At 41.8% G+C, this 18,341-nt stretch overlaps 1 long non-coding RNA gene across 1 annotated transcript; it reads left to right on the top strand.

Annotated features, from left to right (window-relative positions):
- The first annotated feature begins 5,285 nt into the window (after positions 1-5,285).
- Positions 5,286-16,224, top strand: LOC133383990 (uncharacterized). The gene is made up of 4 exons (XR_009762444.1): positions 5,286-5,567; positions 6,273-7,133; positions 12,510-12,648; positions 15,903-16,224. It is a non-coding gene; the product is annotated as an uncharacterized LOC133383990 (long non-coding RNA).
- Positions 16,225-18,341: the final 2,117 nt, after the last annotated feature.

Here is an 18,341-nt window from a genome sequence, read left to right as displayed (position 1 = left end):
AAAGTCCTGTGCATTTGTTTTCGGCCTCTGTTTGTCTTCAGCGCCTTTAGCTTGACTCGCAGGCCTCTGTTGAAGTTGAATTGCAGTCTGGAAGAGAGAACAATTTTGCATTTAAAAAAAAAGAGAAGGAAATCATAGGAAGAAAACCCCTTTTTGCTTTTTGGATGAATCTTCCTGATAATTTGCTGAAGCTCATTTGAATTTTAAGCACTTCTTTAATCTTCAAAGGCTAAATTGCTTTATGAATATGCATGGTGTGGGCAGACTTTAGTTCATTACCTAGTTGTAAATTCTAATGACCATTAGGTCCTTGCAGTAATTGCGAATTGTTTTGCATTTTTGATTGGCCTATTAACATGTGCAGTCTGCACACATCAGGCCAAACTGTCAGGCTGCTGAAGGAGAGGGGGAGAGAGAGGGGAGGGGGGGAAAGGTGAAAATTGTTTATAGCGCTAAGATTCTTAGTTTTTTTTTTCCAATCTCAGAAAATTGATGATGTAGAAAAAAAAATTAAAGCAGTGTGTTTTCAACCCCCCCTGCCTTCCTCAAGATTGAAAGTTCACCAAGAGATTTGACATATTTAATTTACATGATGACTTTGCACTCCTTCATTAATGCAATTTGCATATGAAGCTGTTGTTAATCACTTTTGATCATGTTTTGTGTATTAGCTGCCTCAGTAGCTCTTCTCCCTCAGATGCTCCAGTCGAAAGCAACAAAATGATTCCTTCTTTCTTTGCCAAGTTTCCTTTAGTGAATTGAGGAATTAGAAGTGTAACCTGGAGTAATTAAATATGTTTTATCCATTCTCTTTTAATGTTAAGTACAGTTTGTGGAAATGTAGAATTAAATTGCTCCCATTTGGGGGAGACATTTCTTTTAACAAATTTCAGCCATACCTCAGTCTATAGCTATCATATAGCCCCCCCCGGTAAAACAGATGTGTTAGAATGAAATGCACTAGCCCCCCCCCCCAGGTTTGATAATAGTAAAATGGAATACAATGCAAACCGTTGCTTTTTCAAATGTATTACTGAAACATTTCTTTGATGAGATGTTTATTCATTATGAATAAATAAAACCAGGGGCGCCACCCCGGTTTCTTTCTTGGTGTGGTGTGGTGGATAGGGCTACGTTAAGGAACATAGGGAGTTGTGTCTTGCACAATGCCAGGCTCTCTCAGTGCTGTCTTTTCTGACTGGCAGCTGCTGTCCAAGGTTTCAAGCAGAGCTATTGCCCAGTTGCATTAGAGATTAAACCTGGGACATTCCTCATGCAAAGCTTGTGCTTTACCACTGAGCTATGGCCCTTCCCTCACATGGTGTAAGGCATGCTTATTTTACTTACTACTTTATTTCATGTATGAATTGCGTCCCATGAAACATCCCAGTGCAATTAACGATAAAAGCACTCACAGTGAAGACATACATAGAAAGGTTGAAAGCTCAGTTTTCAATGTTCTCTGTTCGTGTGGAATAACGGTGAAGCCCAACAGTCTGCATTAACTGGGTATGCACTTTACAACTAGTAGTGGCCTGTGTGTAGGGGTGGAGTTGCCGTCCTAGCACTGCTGCAGCTTACCTGGGTAAGGGAGGGTAGGCTGGCATTGAGGTTGCAGCGGTGAAGGTGCAGTGGTGGAGCCAATCCGGCACTCCCACCCATGTGCCTGTGCAGTCCGACCTTGCCATCGCCCTGCCCCATCCAGGTAAACTGCAGCAATGTCAGGACAGCGGCACCGCCTCACCAAATGAGCCACTACTGCTTATTCTGTACCCCCAAATCCTCTGCAACTGGGTGCCTGGAAGGCAGAAAGTTGGGAAATCACAGCTCAGGAGTTATATGTGTTGGTGGATCTGAGAATAGGGAGCCAAGAAACCCCACTTTGTTGAAAGTCCATGAAAGGTTATGCCATAAACTTGTCAGTAGGCACCTTCTTGTTTTGACTTTTAAACAACTTCTGAAGACTTTCCTATGTGGCCGGGCTTATGCAGGCAATTGAGAAGATAGCTTTCTGCAATAGTTAGTCAATGATTTCTGATTTTAAATTTTTACATGGTTTTACCATATGTGTAGATTTGTTTATGATTGTTGTAAAGTGCTTTGGTTTTTTTATGAATAGCGGTATACACATAATTTTATACATAAACAATGTGTTAATCTTTAAGGTGCCACAAGATTCTTTGTTATTTTTAGGGAGGGAGTTGGAGTCATAGGAGGTAGCCAGGAAGAACGGCTCAGGCTCTGTTGCAGGGGGACTGTAGCCTAGATTAGTTCTACTTTGACATTACTGGCACGCTTTTTGAATTTGTTTAACATATATACGTTACGCCTGTGGATGGATTGAGACAACTGGGAACCAGGTTTTAAATGAATGTAACAAGATCCCTGTAACCTTGGGTGGATGCAAGCCCTTGATTATGTAATTAAGCCAAAAGTTAATGCCCCTTGGCTTTTCTAGATGTCCAAGTAGCTGCGGAGGCATAATAAACTTGGAGTTAACTACAGGGTTGTCGTTAGTTACTCACTTGGTGCATGTGAGAATCACCCACAGGCCAGATAGATAATTCCAAAAAAGAGACAAAATGCTTTTCCTTCCTTCTCCTCTGATGTTTCCTCTATTTGTTGGATTTCATTGGTGCCTCTTCCTCTTCCTGCTTCTCGTTTTTTGTTTAGCCGTTCAAAATGACTTTGAACAACTGGGCCACAAAACTTTCTTATGGACAAAAAAACTTTTATAAACTCTTTTGCTGGGCTGCGGTATTAAAAGAAAATGTACTTCCTAGTGGTCTCAGCCCTTTCAGTAAATGTAACTTAAAAAATTAATATTAAATGGAGGCCAGTGAAGTCTCTTTGAAGTAATGTGGGTCAAGGTTGTCTGAATCCACCCCTAAGATAGCAAGGTGCTTGTGGCCTCTGAGTATTCCTTTTGCTTAAGAGTTTATTTCTCTCTCCCCACCCCACCCGGCCCTGATTCTTTTCTTTCTCGTGCACCATTTATTGTCTGCCTCTGTTGCATGGTCTGTGCAACAGGATCTGGGTTTTAAAAACAAAACAAAACAAAAGATCTGCATTAAGAAACCCAAATTAGACGCTGAGATGAAATGATGGAAATTAAGCGAATTTGCATGTAATTGCATACTTTTTGCCTAGTTTATTCTACTTCCAAGATTCAGGTGTTGAAAGCATTTATACTCTCTCTCCCCCCCCCTCTGTGTGTGAATTTAAAGGGGTGGGGTGGGCAAGAAGGGGGAAGGGGATGAAAGCAGGGAGGTGAAGGGCCTGGGAATTGAAGGACAGGGCACAGCAGTTACAGGGTAAGGACTTGCAACCCTTACTCTTGGAAACAGACATTTTTCACCTTCTCTCATAATATTACAATTCAGGGTCATCCAACGAAACTGATTGTCAGGAGATTTAGGACAAAAAAAAAAATGAAGCCCTTATTCCCACAATTACTTGTTATTGTGGAATTTGCTGCCACAAGATGTGATGATGTGTTCTCTACCTTCGAATGCTTTCAAAGAAGATTGGATAAATTCATGGAGAATAAGACTATCCATGGCTGCTGCTCATGATGGCTGCATGTGACCTCCAGGTCCAGAGACAGTCTGCCATGGCATAGCAGTTGCTAGGGAGCAACGCGGAGAGGATTATTGTCTTGACTTGCTTCCAGATGGGTGCTTGTTTTGGGATCGGTGCTTCTAATGCATGCTACCTTTTTTTTTTTTGGTAACATTCACACAACATTGTTGCCAACAAAATGCCAGCCCACATTTTCCCTCCCATTTAATCTGGATTTTTCCTTTCTGGGGAGAATCCAGCAAGTGAAAGAAACTATTGCCAACAACTTGTTTGTGGTATCTCAGTTATTTGTTTGCGGTATTGTTGCCTTTTCGGCACTTACTGAAGACCTTCTTCTTTCAGCAAGCCTTTTAAATAAAGACCTTTATCCCAGTCTGTACCTGAATTATTTTTTTAAATGTTTGTGAATATGTTTTCAAGGTCTTTGTTACAACGTTTTTATTGTTTTATCACTTGTTCGCTGCCCTGGGCTCGTTTGGCAGGATGTAAATTTAATAATGATGATAATGATGAAGCTGCTGCCTGGAAGCACCTTGTAGGTTTTCCAGGGACATCTGGTTGGTCACAGTCGGAATAGGGATGATGGGATAGATGGACCTTTGGTCTTATTGAGAGGGTTTTTCTTAAGTTCTTTATGTTTTACACCAAAATATGTCAAGCGTGAATGTAACAAACAACTGTTTGGAAATACAAACATTGCACTGATATGGTCCTTGGAGAACAGTGTCTGGTTGTAAGACTCCCCTGCATAGTGCACACCAACCTTACTTTGTTGCTGCGTAACTACCAGTCCTATCTGGTGTGCTTTCTGAACTTTGCGCCCGCACTTACACAGTGCATGGGTTTAGAGCTACTTTGCCACTCTGGCTTAGTAAACCCACAGAAGAGCTCAGCTGCACCTGCTGTGCCTTTGTTGGTCCAAGATATTCCCCATCTTGCCGCTAGTCGTTTCCAAGATATGGTGCCCCTCCTAACTGCTGGGAACTAACCCCCGTTGCTGTTGTGGTTTCCACACCTGATTTGGGTGTGTGATGAAATGGTTAGAACAGGGTTTTTGTTTTCCTCTTCTAACAAAATCTGGAGACTTTACCTACGCAACACCAAACCTCTGACAAGAAAACGTGCGTTTTGCAACCAATCAGCATTATGCAAATGTAACCTATTAGCTTATTTTGGAAAGTTTATTATAATCCGGCTTGTCATAGGGAAGGGCAAAAAAGCAGCAGTGGAGGGTTGCTGAAGCTGATTCCTGACCACTGAGAATCTGGGTCAGCCAGACTCTCCTTAGCCTTGAAAGTGTTTGGTGAAGTTTCAAAAACTAGTCTTTTCCTGCTTGGGCGCTAAAGGCTTGCTTGGTTCCTGCCAAGCTTGGGAAAATGGGTTGCCAGAGAATGGTTAGGTTTTTGGTTGAGATTTTAATATTTTAATGTAACTATATGTTTTAATTTTGTACATTGCCCAGAGTGGCTGGATTGCCAGGCAGATGGGCGACTAATACATTTAATTAATAAATAATAAATAAATATGGTGTTATAAAGAAAAAACCAACATTGAAGGGAATGGGTGCGTGGTAAAGCAACGTCATGAAGACTGTGTCAGTACGTATTCTCCTGAGGAGTGAAAAATAAAGGAAGAACTTGGAACTTTTTTCACTTGACCAGAGTCCGGCTAAGGCTGGGTAGGCAGCCATACTGACATCAAGGGAGTCCAGGTGAAAAAGAGGACTGGGCATCTGCACCTTTAACAGTTGTATGGAAGAGGGCATTTCAGCAGATGTACCTACTGGTCTGTTCTTCAGGCAAAGCGTATTTTATATAAGGCATAGCCAATCCAGAAGCTTCATAATGCCTGCCAGTCATTTATTTATTATTTGATTTATATCCCGCCCTTCCTCCCAGCAGGAGCCCATAGGGGACAATGTTTTGTATTCCCATTTCCTTCTGCACCAAGTGCCGTCTCGAAGGATTAACTGCATCCAGTCCACAGTAAGTCATAGTAAGGATGGGGGAGAAATTCGATTCAGTTCGCATTTACAGCCGAATTTATCAAATTCACACTTTCTGAAAGAACATGAGAACCCAAGCATAGCCATCTTTCGAAATTTGCACTTACTCAAATTTTGCAGTGTAGTTCTCTAGCCAGTGTTTACAAAAATGCAAATATTAGGGGAAAATGTACACAACGCTTTCAAAAATATGTACATTAGTCAAAAACTACATACAAAAATGTGTTTATTAGGAGAAATTTACACTAAAATTTTCATGAGGAGAAAAATAATAATAATTTCAAACGTTGCAGAAATGTGGAGTACCGAATGTAAATGAGGAAAAATAAGGAGAGAATTGAAATTGACAGATCCTTCCATCCCTACTCACTAGGTTAGGCTCTGTTCTCAAACCTGGTATCCACCCTTTCAGTCTCACAGCTCACCACTGAAAAATGGTTCTGTAAAGTGGCTTGGGAAAAGAGAAGGGGAGGCAATGGCAGAGTTAAATATGTCTTTCTTCCTACGCCGACCTCATGGCTAATACATGTGCTAAGGGGTAACCCCAATATTAGGCCACTGCTTGCTGAATGGAATCTTCCCCAGTTCCTATAACCTGTCTTTCAGAATTAAGCCTTTTAACTGATTTTTGTTTGTTTGCTTGTTTTTTATTGTTTTCTACATCTTCACTGCTGGCTTCAACAAGCTAAATCGGATCACAGAAGAGCGATACCTTAATGAAAGAAAGTGGTTCATGAAAGAAAATAAACTGTGGAGAGAAATGGCCATTTTGCAAGGAAGGAAAGTTACCATTTCAGCCTCTGAGGGGACGTGGCGCTGCCCTTCCGTGACTCCCAGCCACACCATTCTAAAAGCATGCTTCAGTTCAAAGTTGTTAATATTCAGCTGGGAAACAGTATCCAGAACACAAATAAATTATTAAGTGCATGAACTTTTTTAGGCAGTAAGCTGAACTGATGGGGTCCATCTGTGAGTTCCAGGGTCTTTTTTTATGTATGTGTATGGAATGGTTTTGCCCTCCCTGACTTCCTAGCCTTGGTCTGTGTCCAAGTGTATGTATAATTGATTCCATACGTGCGATTGGTTTCTCGATGTAATTGCTTTGTAAGATATGAAGATACATCTAATGCATAATAATAATAATAATAATAATAATAAAAACTGGCTAACATTTCCATCCTATATGTTAGAGCAGTACAGAGAGGCATCCAGATATTCACATATTTCTGTAAAAGAAGTATATGCCATTTCCCTTTCATGGTAGGACAGCTAACCCAACCTTGTGAAGTACAAGGATTTACCCCTCCAAACGCCAGTTGAGTAGATAGGAGAGGATTTTTGCTAGTTGTAGCCTCTAGTGTATTTATTTGTGAACAATTGCCACACGTGCTTTTCTGATGCCGAAGGATGAAAATATTGCAAAGTCCTCCAAAGCTGTATAAAGACTTGTATTTCTTCAAGTTATCTTTAAAAAGAGAGGAAAAAATGCAGCGTGGCCTCCGTGAACTGCTCTAAAACGTTATGACACTCTCAGTGAAGTATATTGGTAAGTGTAAGCAGATTTTGTTCTGTTTCTGAGTAAATTGTACACAGATTTAAAGTCTGGTGTATTTGAAGGAGTGCAGAAACTGCTCAAATGTCAAATGTACACATAATTCCAAGAGAAAGACAAAAGAACTACAAAATTCCTCCTTTTTCTTCTTTTTCCTTTTCTTTTTTCTTCTTGTCCATATATCACGTTTTTCTTCTCCATATATCACTTTGGTGCCCTGGTCTAAATGTTTTTTGGCAGCGCTTTGCTGACACCATGACACCATTACAGCATCTGCACCACTTTTTTTGTGTGCTCCATCCAAAGCAGTATTTTTAATTGGTTCAGTAAGTTTTAGGACAGGGCTACCAGTATAATTTGAAGCAAGATTATGCTTTAAAAGAAAAAAGGAAAAGAACCCTGACATTTCCCCCCTACTAAATATTTCTGATTTCAAAGCTCTCCACAGGGGTGGGGTGGGGGGCAGTATCTGAGGCCAACATGCATAACCGCGGCAAACAGTTTTAAGGCAAAGCCACAATAATGAAAGACACATGATCTGAAATTCGATCAGCAAACATATGGCTATGCCAAGGAATTTTTTTGCCATTCACATACCAAGATTCTGTTACTCACTAATCCGTTGCAATGGAACCCATTTAAATGAACTATAAATGGAGAGGACAGAACCAAATTGTAGCATATGTAATAGCAGAACAGAATTCTCTTGTTCAAAGAATGATTAATGGAAGAGTGAATTCTAATAGCCTCACTTTTTATTGCAATTTGTTGTTGTTGTTGTTAAATACATCACCATTTAACATTAAGAAGGGGACTTTCTGAATGTAAATCTTCCATAATTCCAAATGTGAAACAAGGTGGTTAAATGAAATTTAAATGCTCTATTTTTTATTTAATTTTTGGTCTGATAATTTCACCCCACCCCCAACTCCTTGTTACATTCAACTAAAATGTAAATTATTTTCCGGCCCTAATTGGATTTAATTATTTCTTTAGGAGGGGATGGCTGGGAGGGGGTGGAGATGGCATGCAGCTGTCCTGGTGAAACAAAGGATCTAGCGAGGGGGAAAAAAACACACCCACCCAAATCCCCTCCCTTTACCCCCACAATGTTGGTTTAATAAACATTACCGAGGATGCAAATTCTGAAAGGCAATTCATATGTTGGATAGGAAGAGCCTGGAAAGGATAGGAAGTAAATATGCAGCTGGGTCTTACTTTCAAATGGGGAATCATTAGCTTCTAACAGTTTTTTTCCTTAGGTCTTGTATGCTGTTCTGTTTTCTGATAGAACCTGTGTCAAACTCATTAAACAAAATGTAGAGATAAAGCAGTCTGAAAACCTAAAACATTATTTTAACCAACCAGCCTCTCCAATGTAGAATTGGAGAAAAATCGAAGGGGAAAATGTAAAATTTAGAAATATGTAATATTACAAAATTTTATTTTCTAAACAAGTAATGAAAATATTATTCAAATAATATATTTAGTAATACTGTTAACTGCAGGTCTTGCAAGTCTAGCGTCAGTAGATATTTTGGACACTGACTCTAATTAAACAAGGAAAAACATATGCTCACATTTCCAAGCATTAATTAGTATGAGCTTGTGAGCCGGATCCTATCTTATGCAAGATATGCAGGATAGAACTGGATAGGCAGAGGTTATTAAGGGCTTACAACTGCTCTGGAACTCGTAATGGAATAGGAACATAGTGATTTGCTTTAGTATATCTAGCTGAGTTTTGTCTGCACCAGGTGCAGGGAACCTTTGACCCTGCAAATGTTGCGGAACTAGAATTCCCATCAGCCTTAGCAAGGATGGCCAGTGGATAGGAATAATGGAAGCTGTAATCCAGTAACATGGGGGGGGCAAAGGTTCCCCACACCAGGTCTACATCTGTCACTGACTGGTGTCTCTCCCAAGGTTTTGGACAGGGAGTCTTTCTGAACCCTATCTGAATATGCCAGGGATTGAATGTATGGTCTTTCCACATAGGATACAAGGTGCTGCTGTTTGGATATAAAAGATGTGGCCAACTTCTGGTAGCGGAGCAGATTGCTGAGTGATTGCCTTGTGCAAGGGGCATAATCCATGTCTCTGTGCTCTAGTGCTGCTGCTTGTCAGACTGTAGGATGGGGCTTTTACTCTTGACAAGAATGTATTGATATATCACAGTGTATAATTTCTTGGGCAGTTTTTAAAAATTCTTCCCCCTTTTTTGAAATTCTGGACTGGGTATGAACTGTTTAAGAACAAATCCAAATAAAAAGCTTAGAATATGATGTCTTCTTTGGGAAGATTTCGTCTCCCTTGTTCAAGTCTGTCCATTATACTACACGGTATAAATCATCTGTCATTTGCTCTGCAAGGACCGACTCTTTCAACACTGTGATTTGGACTGTGTTGATTGCTCTGCTCTCTCTCTCTCTCTCTTTCTCTTTCTCTCTCTGTATAAAATGTATAGATGGTTTTGCTTCCATGGGGGTGGGGGTGGAGGAGGACTTGGGGTTAGGCCATAAGGCCCTTTAGTGCCCCCCAAGTTTAAATGAGCTGCAGTCTTGAGTTTTACTCCTTTTTTGTTCCCTTGACCCACATCCCTTCCCGAAAACGCCAGTGCCCAAATGTAGTTCAGAGAAAGAGTGATGGATGATGTTTTGACTGGTAGGAGAAAGGCCTTTGGGTATTCTTTTAAAAATGGTTATACTAATTCTGGTTTGGAGCTTGGTGGGGTCAGAAATAGGCTTGATCATAATGAAAGCAAAAAAGGCAGAATCTATCCATAGTAGTATTCTTCTTCTATCTCTCCCCTCCCCCCCTCGCACGCCACATGAGTCAGTATTTCAGTATTGCCATATAGATGATATGCAGGGGCTGTTTTAAGGCAGACAGTAGTTCCCCTTGACTAAAATAGTACCGACAAACATTTAGTCTTTGGAAAAAAATAATCTTAAACACACTAGCTATGTGAAGTGATGCCCATAAATGGCTTAACCACAGTGCCCAACAACCCTGAAGACCTTTTCACAGAGAGAAAAGCTCTAGTGGATCAGGAGGCAGCTTTTAAAACCCAGTTGCAAATGTGTCCATCAGTTAATTACACAGAATATTTTCAATTCTACTGATTTGATTTTTACTGCACACACATGCATATATTTTTCCCACATGACAGTGTAATCATGTGCATGTTTTCTTGGAAATAGTTCCAACTAAATCTGATAGAATTTTCTGTCTAATAAGAGTTCTATTAGAATAGTTAGTGTGTACAGGGGCTCTTGATTCTTATATATGAGCACAAGAATTCTTTCACGTCTATCACTGCCAATGAGTGCAAAGTATTATGGGATGATTAGTAAGATTTTTTAAAAAAATGATTAAAATTAATTTTGTTGTAAAAATAATTTTACTGTAAATTAAGCTACTTGCATTTTTTTTTGCTGTTCCTGTTTGAATTACGATTGTGACGCCCCCCCTCCCCGCCTAAAATTCTGGCTACAGCCTGTTTTTAAATTTGCCTAGCCCAGTTTGGCCAGTTCTTAACTTGATGCATTTTGTTTTAAATTGCGACGCCCTCAGCTTTAGAGATAAGGAAGGCTAGACATTTAAAATTATTTGTCTGAATCTGTAAATCACCTTAAAAACACCCCCACCCACCTTAAAATACTTTAACCCACCTTGAGCCCTGGAGAAAGACCGGGATTGCAGAGTTACTGGTGAAACAAATGAAATCCTGACACCCCTCCCGTTAAATAAAAAAGAAGAAGAGAATGATTTTTGTGGTCAATAGCAACTGCTCCTGAGAAAGTGGTAGAGGCAAAGAGGTTAGTAGTAAGAGGGCAAACACACAAAGGGAAAATTGTACATTGAGATCATTATTCTGTTGTGCCTTAGTGTGGCCAGACTGGTTTGGCAGACAGAATGATAGATGGCTTTGTGAAGGGTCCCAGGGTGTGCCCTGGACTTGAAGCGTTATGTTTATCTTGAATGGAAAGGGAAAAGCGCAGACATAATCGATGTCTAGTTTTTTAGGACTGAGAGGGTCAGGGAAAAGGGCCAACGTGGGGTGAATGGTGGGGGGGTGGAGGGAGAGAGGGGAAGGGGGGCGGTTTAGGCTGTGGTTGTGGCTGCCTATTAATGGATGAACTTGGCTGAAGTCCAGAGTGTGATGAGAGAATGTCACATCCCAATAGCAGTGAGGCCTTTTCAATATATTTTTTTAATGCCTACTGACTGTGCATCAAAAGCTCCCAGGTCTTTTGGCTAAAGGGGAAAAAAGGGGAGGGGAAGAGCAGAGACAGCTCAATTCCTCCAGCCCCCCCCCAAACCAGTTGAGACCAGTCTTTTGGCCACGCAGACGGCTTCTGTCATCTTTCTTGGCTTGCTGTTAAGAATGGGGGGGGGGGAGGAATTGTGTCAGTGCCAGTAACCTGAGGGCCCAAGAGAAAAAAGGCTTTTTTTTTTCCAAGAGGCAAATTAAAGTGTGTGTGTGTGTATGGTACGAATTGTCATGTGTTAAAGAGGGAGAGAGACTGCAGTTTGAAATGCGTGACTGAAGATATATTTGACACAGAAAAAACAAGAAGAATGTTTTATGTTAACATGAACCAGAGGTTCCATAGTATGGTTGTGAGCAAGCAAATGAGCAAGCCATTTCATGAGGTCCGGTGGCATGCCTTCTCAAATCATTTCTATTACTTTATTCATCAACTCTCCAGTTGTCATTTGAGACTCTGTGCGGCTACTGGTGATGTTTTGCCATTTGACAGCTGCTGGTGAAGTCAGTATGGGATGACTGAAGTTCCACAACCAGTGCCTTGCAGTGTCCGCCATATTCTGACATGGGTTGGAAGGACATTCTGTGGCATGGTAGTAGCTAAGAATCTGAACTGTAGACCACAAAGCCCTGGGTTCGGATTTCACCTCTGTAGTTCATTCACTAAGGAGACTAGGTGAGTTTGTTTCTTTATGTAGTACTATTGATGTGCATGATACATCTCTTAGTTCAGGTGTGGAGAACTTTGGCCCTCTAGATGTTCCCTGGCCATTGGCCATGCTTGCTGGGGCTGATGGGAATTGTAGTTCAGCAACATCTGGAGGGCCTATGAGGATAATAATACTGGCCTACCTTGCAAGGTTGTTGAAAGGATTACTGACATAATCAGTAATCAGAAGTACTATGTAAATACCAGGTAGCAGTATTGTGATAACAATTGTCTTGGATGTGATCAGATGTTACTGACAGTTGGCCACTCATGTGGTTCCAAGGTTCCCTCTGGTCAGTTTTATAGGCAGCCATCTTGCAGCATATGAAGTTTCACATCAAAACTGTTGAGCTGCTATGTCATGCTGAAGTATTTGTTTTTTTAACAGGCCTGTTGCATAGGACAGCTTCACTCTGTTTATTTGAAGAAGGCACTCTGGTCAAACAAGAAACTTCCCAGAGTTAAGGAGATGTTTTGGGCTTTGTTTAAGCTTGACTGAAGTGAAACATAAAAGCTAAAGGAATGTGGTAAGCATAGCCTTTGAAAGAGGAGTCCACAAAACACTTAAGAGTTGCATTCAGCTAAGTCCTACTCAGTGTAGCTCTACTGAAATTAATGAATCAAAGTTAGTTACATCTGTACTTCAGTGGGTCTACTTTGAGTAGGACCAGCATTAAATACCACCATTAAATTGAATTCCTTTGAAGTCACTGTGACTTTACAGCCACAGTTGCTGTAAAGTTTAAATGGTTTGTGGAGTGCAGCTATTTTGCTTTTGTATGTAAATATCATCTCATGGTAGAACTCTGGCTTACAGGCTGGATCCTGTTTGCAAATCAATCTTACTAGTCCGTAGCAGTATAAATTGTAACACATTTCATCCATAGTTTTGCTTGTAAGAAAAAGAAAAGCAAGAGAGTGTCCACATTAGAATGTTGCATCTCTCCTTTCGTTTTCCATAAATATGAAGCCCTCTCTGCTAAGTGGCACCAATTTTACCAAGTATTCTGTCCTCCTGTGTGGGGCAAAGATACTTTAGCTTCTAGACCACTGCCTGGAGAATCTTAATGGCCCCCAAAGATACAGAATTGGCTGCCCCACTATAAGCCAGCCCAAGACATTTTGCTGCCTGAGGCAAAGGATGAGATGGCATCTCCCCTATCCCATGTATAAAAGCTGACCAGACTGGTAATTGAATCTTGCATTGACACTGGCAATGAGACAGCATCCTTCTCTGCACCTAAGGGTAACATGCTAACCTAAGGGGCTCAGGACAGGCCATGTGCCACACACAGCTCTGTTCACTGCCTGCAGGGCCGGCTCCTGGCAAGCGGGGGCCCTTGGGCATCAGCTGGCCCTGGCCCCCCAGTGGGTGGGTGTGCACGTACGCGGGTGCGGCCCCTACGGCCCCCCTACCTGTCTAGTCTTTACCATTGCCCTTAATGAAGATGGTGGCTGTGGTTTCCCTAAGGGGAATGAAGCCTCCGCCACCATCTTTGTTGATGGCACTCGTGTGTGCTACGCGCGCACATCTCTGCCATCAACTAAGATGGCGGCAGCGGCTTCAGTACCTTAGGGAAGCTGCGGCCGCCATCTTCATAAAGGGCAATGCTAAAAAGCCAGCTGACAGGTAAGTGGGGGGGCGCGGATCGCGGAAGGGGAGCGGAGGGCCCCTCAGGGGCTCCTGTAGCTCCGGGGCTCTTGGGCCAGTGCCCAACCTGGCCACCCTTTAGAACTGGCCCTGACTGCCTGCCTCTGAGCATTTGCCACCTGAGATGGCTGCCTCGCTCTGCCTCATGGTAAGGCCAGCCCTGCCCCGCCAAGCATGTATTCATAGTAGTGCTTCAGACATCTTTGTGAATTATCATTGGGGTGGTGTGCTCTGGTGGTGTTTCATAAGCAGAACTAGGAATGGGAAATATTTATAGTAACTATGCCAAAAACCTGCAAAAGTGCAAAAACCTGCTTGTTTTACATGAGGCAACTTTGTGATGAAATGGCAATAACGTACAGAGTTCAGTTTTACTTCATGATTGTAGTTGCCACTTCATATATGCTAACCGTGTTGGAGAAGGAAAGATGAGGGCATTGGTAGATATTTCATAGGGCACAAATTGTGAGGTAGATTTATGACATGGCCATTGAGTTGTAAATGCATCACTTATTTGGTGGTGATCGTCAGCATTGTGAGGTACATTCCAAGGTGCAGGAATAGGCCCCTTATGTGGTAGACTTCAGTGTTCTAGACCATTCCTTTCAGTTTCTTCATCTGTGCTTTGCGCATGTATTGTATCTGCCATGTGGAGACCCTTTAAATTGCTTTCCATGACAGAGATTTGTCTACAGTAGTAGGTTACTATGTGGAGGGGCAATTGTACCACATTACTTGAGACTTTTGTTTTAGCAATTTGTGGTAGCATATAGAAAAAGATGGTGACTTCCACAGCAGTGCTTAATTCTTTTTAGATGTGTGAAGACTTGATTTCCACATCTTTTGTTAATAATTTAATTTTTGTCTAATTGAATGAACATGTGTGTATCTTACTCAAATTTAAGATACTTTTTTTTTTTAAAAAGGACCTTGCCGGAAGTAGCTTTTAACAAAGACTGCATTTTATGAATGTCTGAAAGCGAATGCTCCCTTTAGGAACCCAAGTCCTTGTGAATCCCTTTCACGATTTACATTCTTAGGTTTTTGTTTTTTTAAAAAAAACACAAGAGTGATGACTGGTGCTTAATTTTTGAATTAGCTCAGGTATCCTGGCAGTTGTGCAGATTTGTGCGGGAAGCTGTGATCACTAAATCCAGGTGCTTAGGGGCTGTTGTGGCTTCTCAGTCTTATGGTAAGGGAAAGACACTCAGCTCTAAGCTTTTTTCTTCCTTCATATAAGGGGATATATGTCTTAACAGTGAAAGCAGTGTCACAGCTAAGTCTTACATGCCTTCTACCAGTGTAGTAGAAGGGACTGCACATTCAGACACCTGTCTACACGTGGCTCCTCTTCACAGGACTGCTGAATGTGTGGATTAGGTGGCTCCTGCCACCTAGGAACACAGGAAACTATCTTATACTGAGCCAGACTATTGATCTGTTTAGCTCAATATTGTCTATGCAGCATGGTAGGAGTCTCTCCCAGCTCTACCTGGAGTCACCAGGAATCGAACTTGGGACCTACTGCACGTTAGACAGTCCTTCTCCGTGACCTACAGTCTCACAACTCCCTTCATGCATTCTTTCAGGGTGTGGAGGGTTTGTCTGAACCTCTCTCTTATCACTTCTTCATTGGACTGAAAATTCAGACGTGAACATTCCGCTGTGTCTCTTGTTCCTTTAAAAACGGAACATGGTGGTCTGACTGAATTTCGCTTTGTGGTTATGCTTGACCATGCTGGGTGTCTGGCTTTGAGACTGACAGAAATAGAGTCGCCATCTCCTCCTGCCCGCCCCCCCAGCAGGGATCCTGGAAGTAGCGATGGGGAAAGCTACACTTGTTGAATTTCTGCCTGTAAAGCAGAAGTCGAGCCAGCAAAACAAGGTGCCAAACCTGGACAGAATGTGTGGAATCCAGAGGACTATCTGAAGGGGAGGAAAATGCCTTATATGTGTTTCATATGTGTCATTTAGTAGTCTGTTGTTAGAAAAATGGAAGAAGAAAAGTGTCTCTGCCCCCTCCCCCAATTAAGTACAGGAAGGAAAAGTCCTGAAATTCTGAAACAGAAAATTTACAATAATTATTCCTATTTGGGTACATGATATATGTGACTAATATACTTTGTATAGTTTCCTTTAGGGAAAAAAGTGGATAAGAGAAGAATCAACTCATTTGAAATGTGGTGTCGGAGGAGAGTTTTGCGCATACCATGGACCGCGAAAAAGACAAATAATTGGGTGTTAGAACAAATTAAACCAGAAGTGTCCCTGGAAGCTAAAATGATGAAACTGAGGTTATCCTACGTTGGACACATAATAAGAAGACATGATTCACTAGAAAAGACAATAATGCTGGGAAAAACAGAAGGGAGTCGAAAAAGAGGAAGGCCAAACAAGAGATGGACTGATTCCATAAAGGAAGCCACAGACCTGAACTTACAAGATCTGAACAGGGTGGTTCATGACAGATGCGCTTGGAGGTCACTGATTCATAGGGTCACTATAAGTCATAATCGACTTGAAGGCACATCACACACACACACACACACACACACACGCACACGCACGCACACACACACACGCACGCACGCACGAAGGAAGGATGGATAGAACTTGTACGGCATTGTATAGCAGTATGTGCATAAAACTTGAGGCACAAGAATTTGTTGCCTAGGGGCGGGGGAGATGCTGAAGAGGATTCAGAGCTGTGCTGAATAAAGTAGTAAAATGTCCTGACTCCCCAAGACCTCCCTTACCCTTTCCTATTTTCCAGTAATTTAATAATCTAGCTGCATTTTTCAAGTTCAGATTTGTCAGGTTCTCCAGGAGGACTAGAGACTTGGCCTTCTGGAAATGGTAAACAAACTCAGATTCTCAGTGAACTGTCAGATCTCAGTGTCAGATATTGTACTTTGTGTTCTAAATATGCAGATTGTGCAGATTTTGTGACCTTCTGTCTAATGTAAAGGGTACTTTGCTATTTTGGCAGCTTTGTTAGCTACAACAACGTAAGCTCTCTCAGGTGTGACACTTCTGCTGTGTGTGAACTTGTGTGAAAGCCTGAGGTCTGTCACATGAGAGCTGCAGTTCCTCTTGCCTAAGGAACTGGATATCCAGAAACATAGTTCTCTTAATTGCCCATTCCGTGCTGGCTTCCATATGTGCTGTTAAATTTGGTGAACTTCTCAGTCACAGTCTCTTCTTTAACTCCTACGTGTGGGCCTAGACATACATTTCATAAGGCCTACATGAATGCTGCTTCCTGACTTGAATCATATGCAAAGAAGGTAGTTAGGCCATGGATGGTTGTGGGTAGACACTCCCCCATAATCTGAAGGGATCATCTGTACCTCTGCAGTGTTCGCTGTCTTGACATGTTCTTTCCAATTTGTGAGTGAATATGCCCAGCCCAGTATTGGCCCTGGGGTGGCTCAGTATGCACTTGTTCCAATGATTTGGCCATGTGAAAGTTCCTAGCATTATATCTATTTTCCATTTTTTTTTGGCAACAACTTCATAAGCATTTGCTTTCTGTGTTTTCTCACTCCTCTGTGAGATTAGGGAACCCTTGCTGTTTCTACTTTGCAAAGTGAGGGATGTGGCCAAGAAAAGTTTGAAGTGGCCCTCAGTAGTAGAACCAGAAAACTATGTTCAGGACTGAATGACTTCTGGAAAATTTGGGCATCTTTGGAGGAACTGACAGTTTATAGGAGCTGGGTTTAAATATTCCATGGGACTTGGGTCTGGTTCAGATGTAACACTGGCTCCCGCAAACCACAAATTAGTAACAATGGCTCCACTTCTGTGGCCCCCTCCTGTGCATGAATTATTCTCCTTTCCCTTCCTTTGTTTGCCTTTATTGTTATGGGTGCTCTAACATAAACTATGCTTTACCACTAACCAGGGCTGCCCTTGTAAGCAGAATTGGAAACCAGGGTTTGAAGAGCGGTTGCAACTCTGGTTATGAATATGAGGTAACCTATTTAACATTAACCATGGTTAACATCTCAACTATAGTTAAGGAAAGGAAGGGGGGAATTGCATGTTTATATACACATGAGGAGATTGTATGCCCTAATAGGACTAAGGTTGACACACAGGAATACGTTCATATGCCCAGACCACTAGAGTGCTGTGTGGCTATGTAATTTTTGTGCACAATTTCTTTCTTGACAAGTGCGCTGGTGAGCCAGGCTTTGCAGTATACAGTGATTCTTTTCTCCCTCAGAGGAAGGACCCATGCCAAGCTAACCACACCCATGGGTTTTTTTTGTGTGTGTGTGCTTTTGGGTGAATGTGAAGCTCAGTGAAGTTAACTTGGAATGTCCCTTGAGACGAGCCAGCAATCTCCAGATCAAGTACCTGGGCCTGGAGATTCCACAATAAATATTGTACTGTGGAAATGTGGGATTTAAAGAGTGCTGTAAGTGAAGGAAAGGGCTCCAGAGAGGAGCAGGCAGCTTCGCTTAAGAGGCTGCCAGATGAGCGGTGTAGTATTTCTAGTTCAAACTGATTGAAATGTCGACTAAAAATCAATGCTGTTGACTCGCGATAATTTACAGTTCTCTC

The sequence above is a fragment of the Rhineura floridana genome, chromosome 4 (assembly GCF_030035675.1).
Source record: "Rhineura floridana isolate rRhiFlo1 chromosome 4, rRhiFlo1.hap2, whole genome shotgun sequence".
NCBI lineage: Eukaryota > Metazoa > Chordata > Lepidosauria > Squamata > Rhineuridae > Rhineura > Rhineura floridana.
Note: the sequence above shows the minus strand (reverse complement) of the source record. Positions and strands in the feature narration are given on the sequence as shown.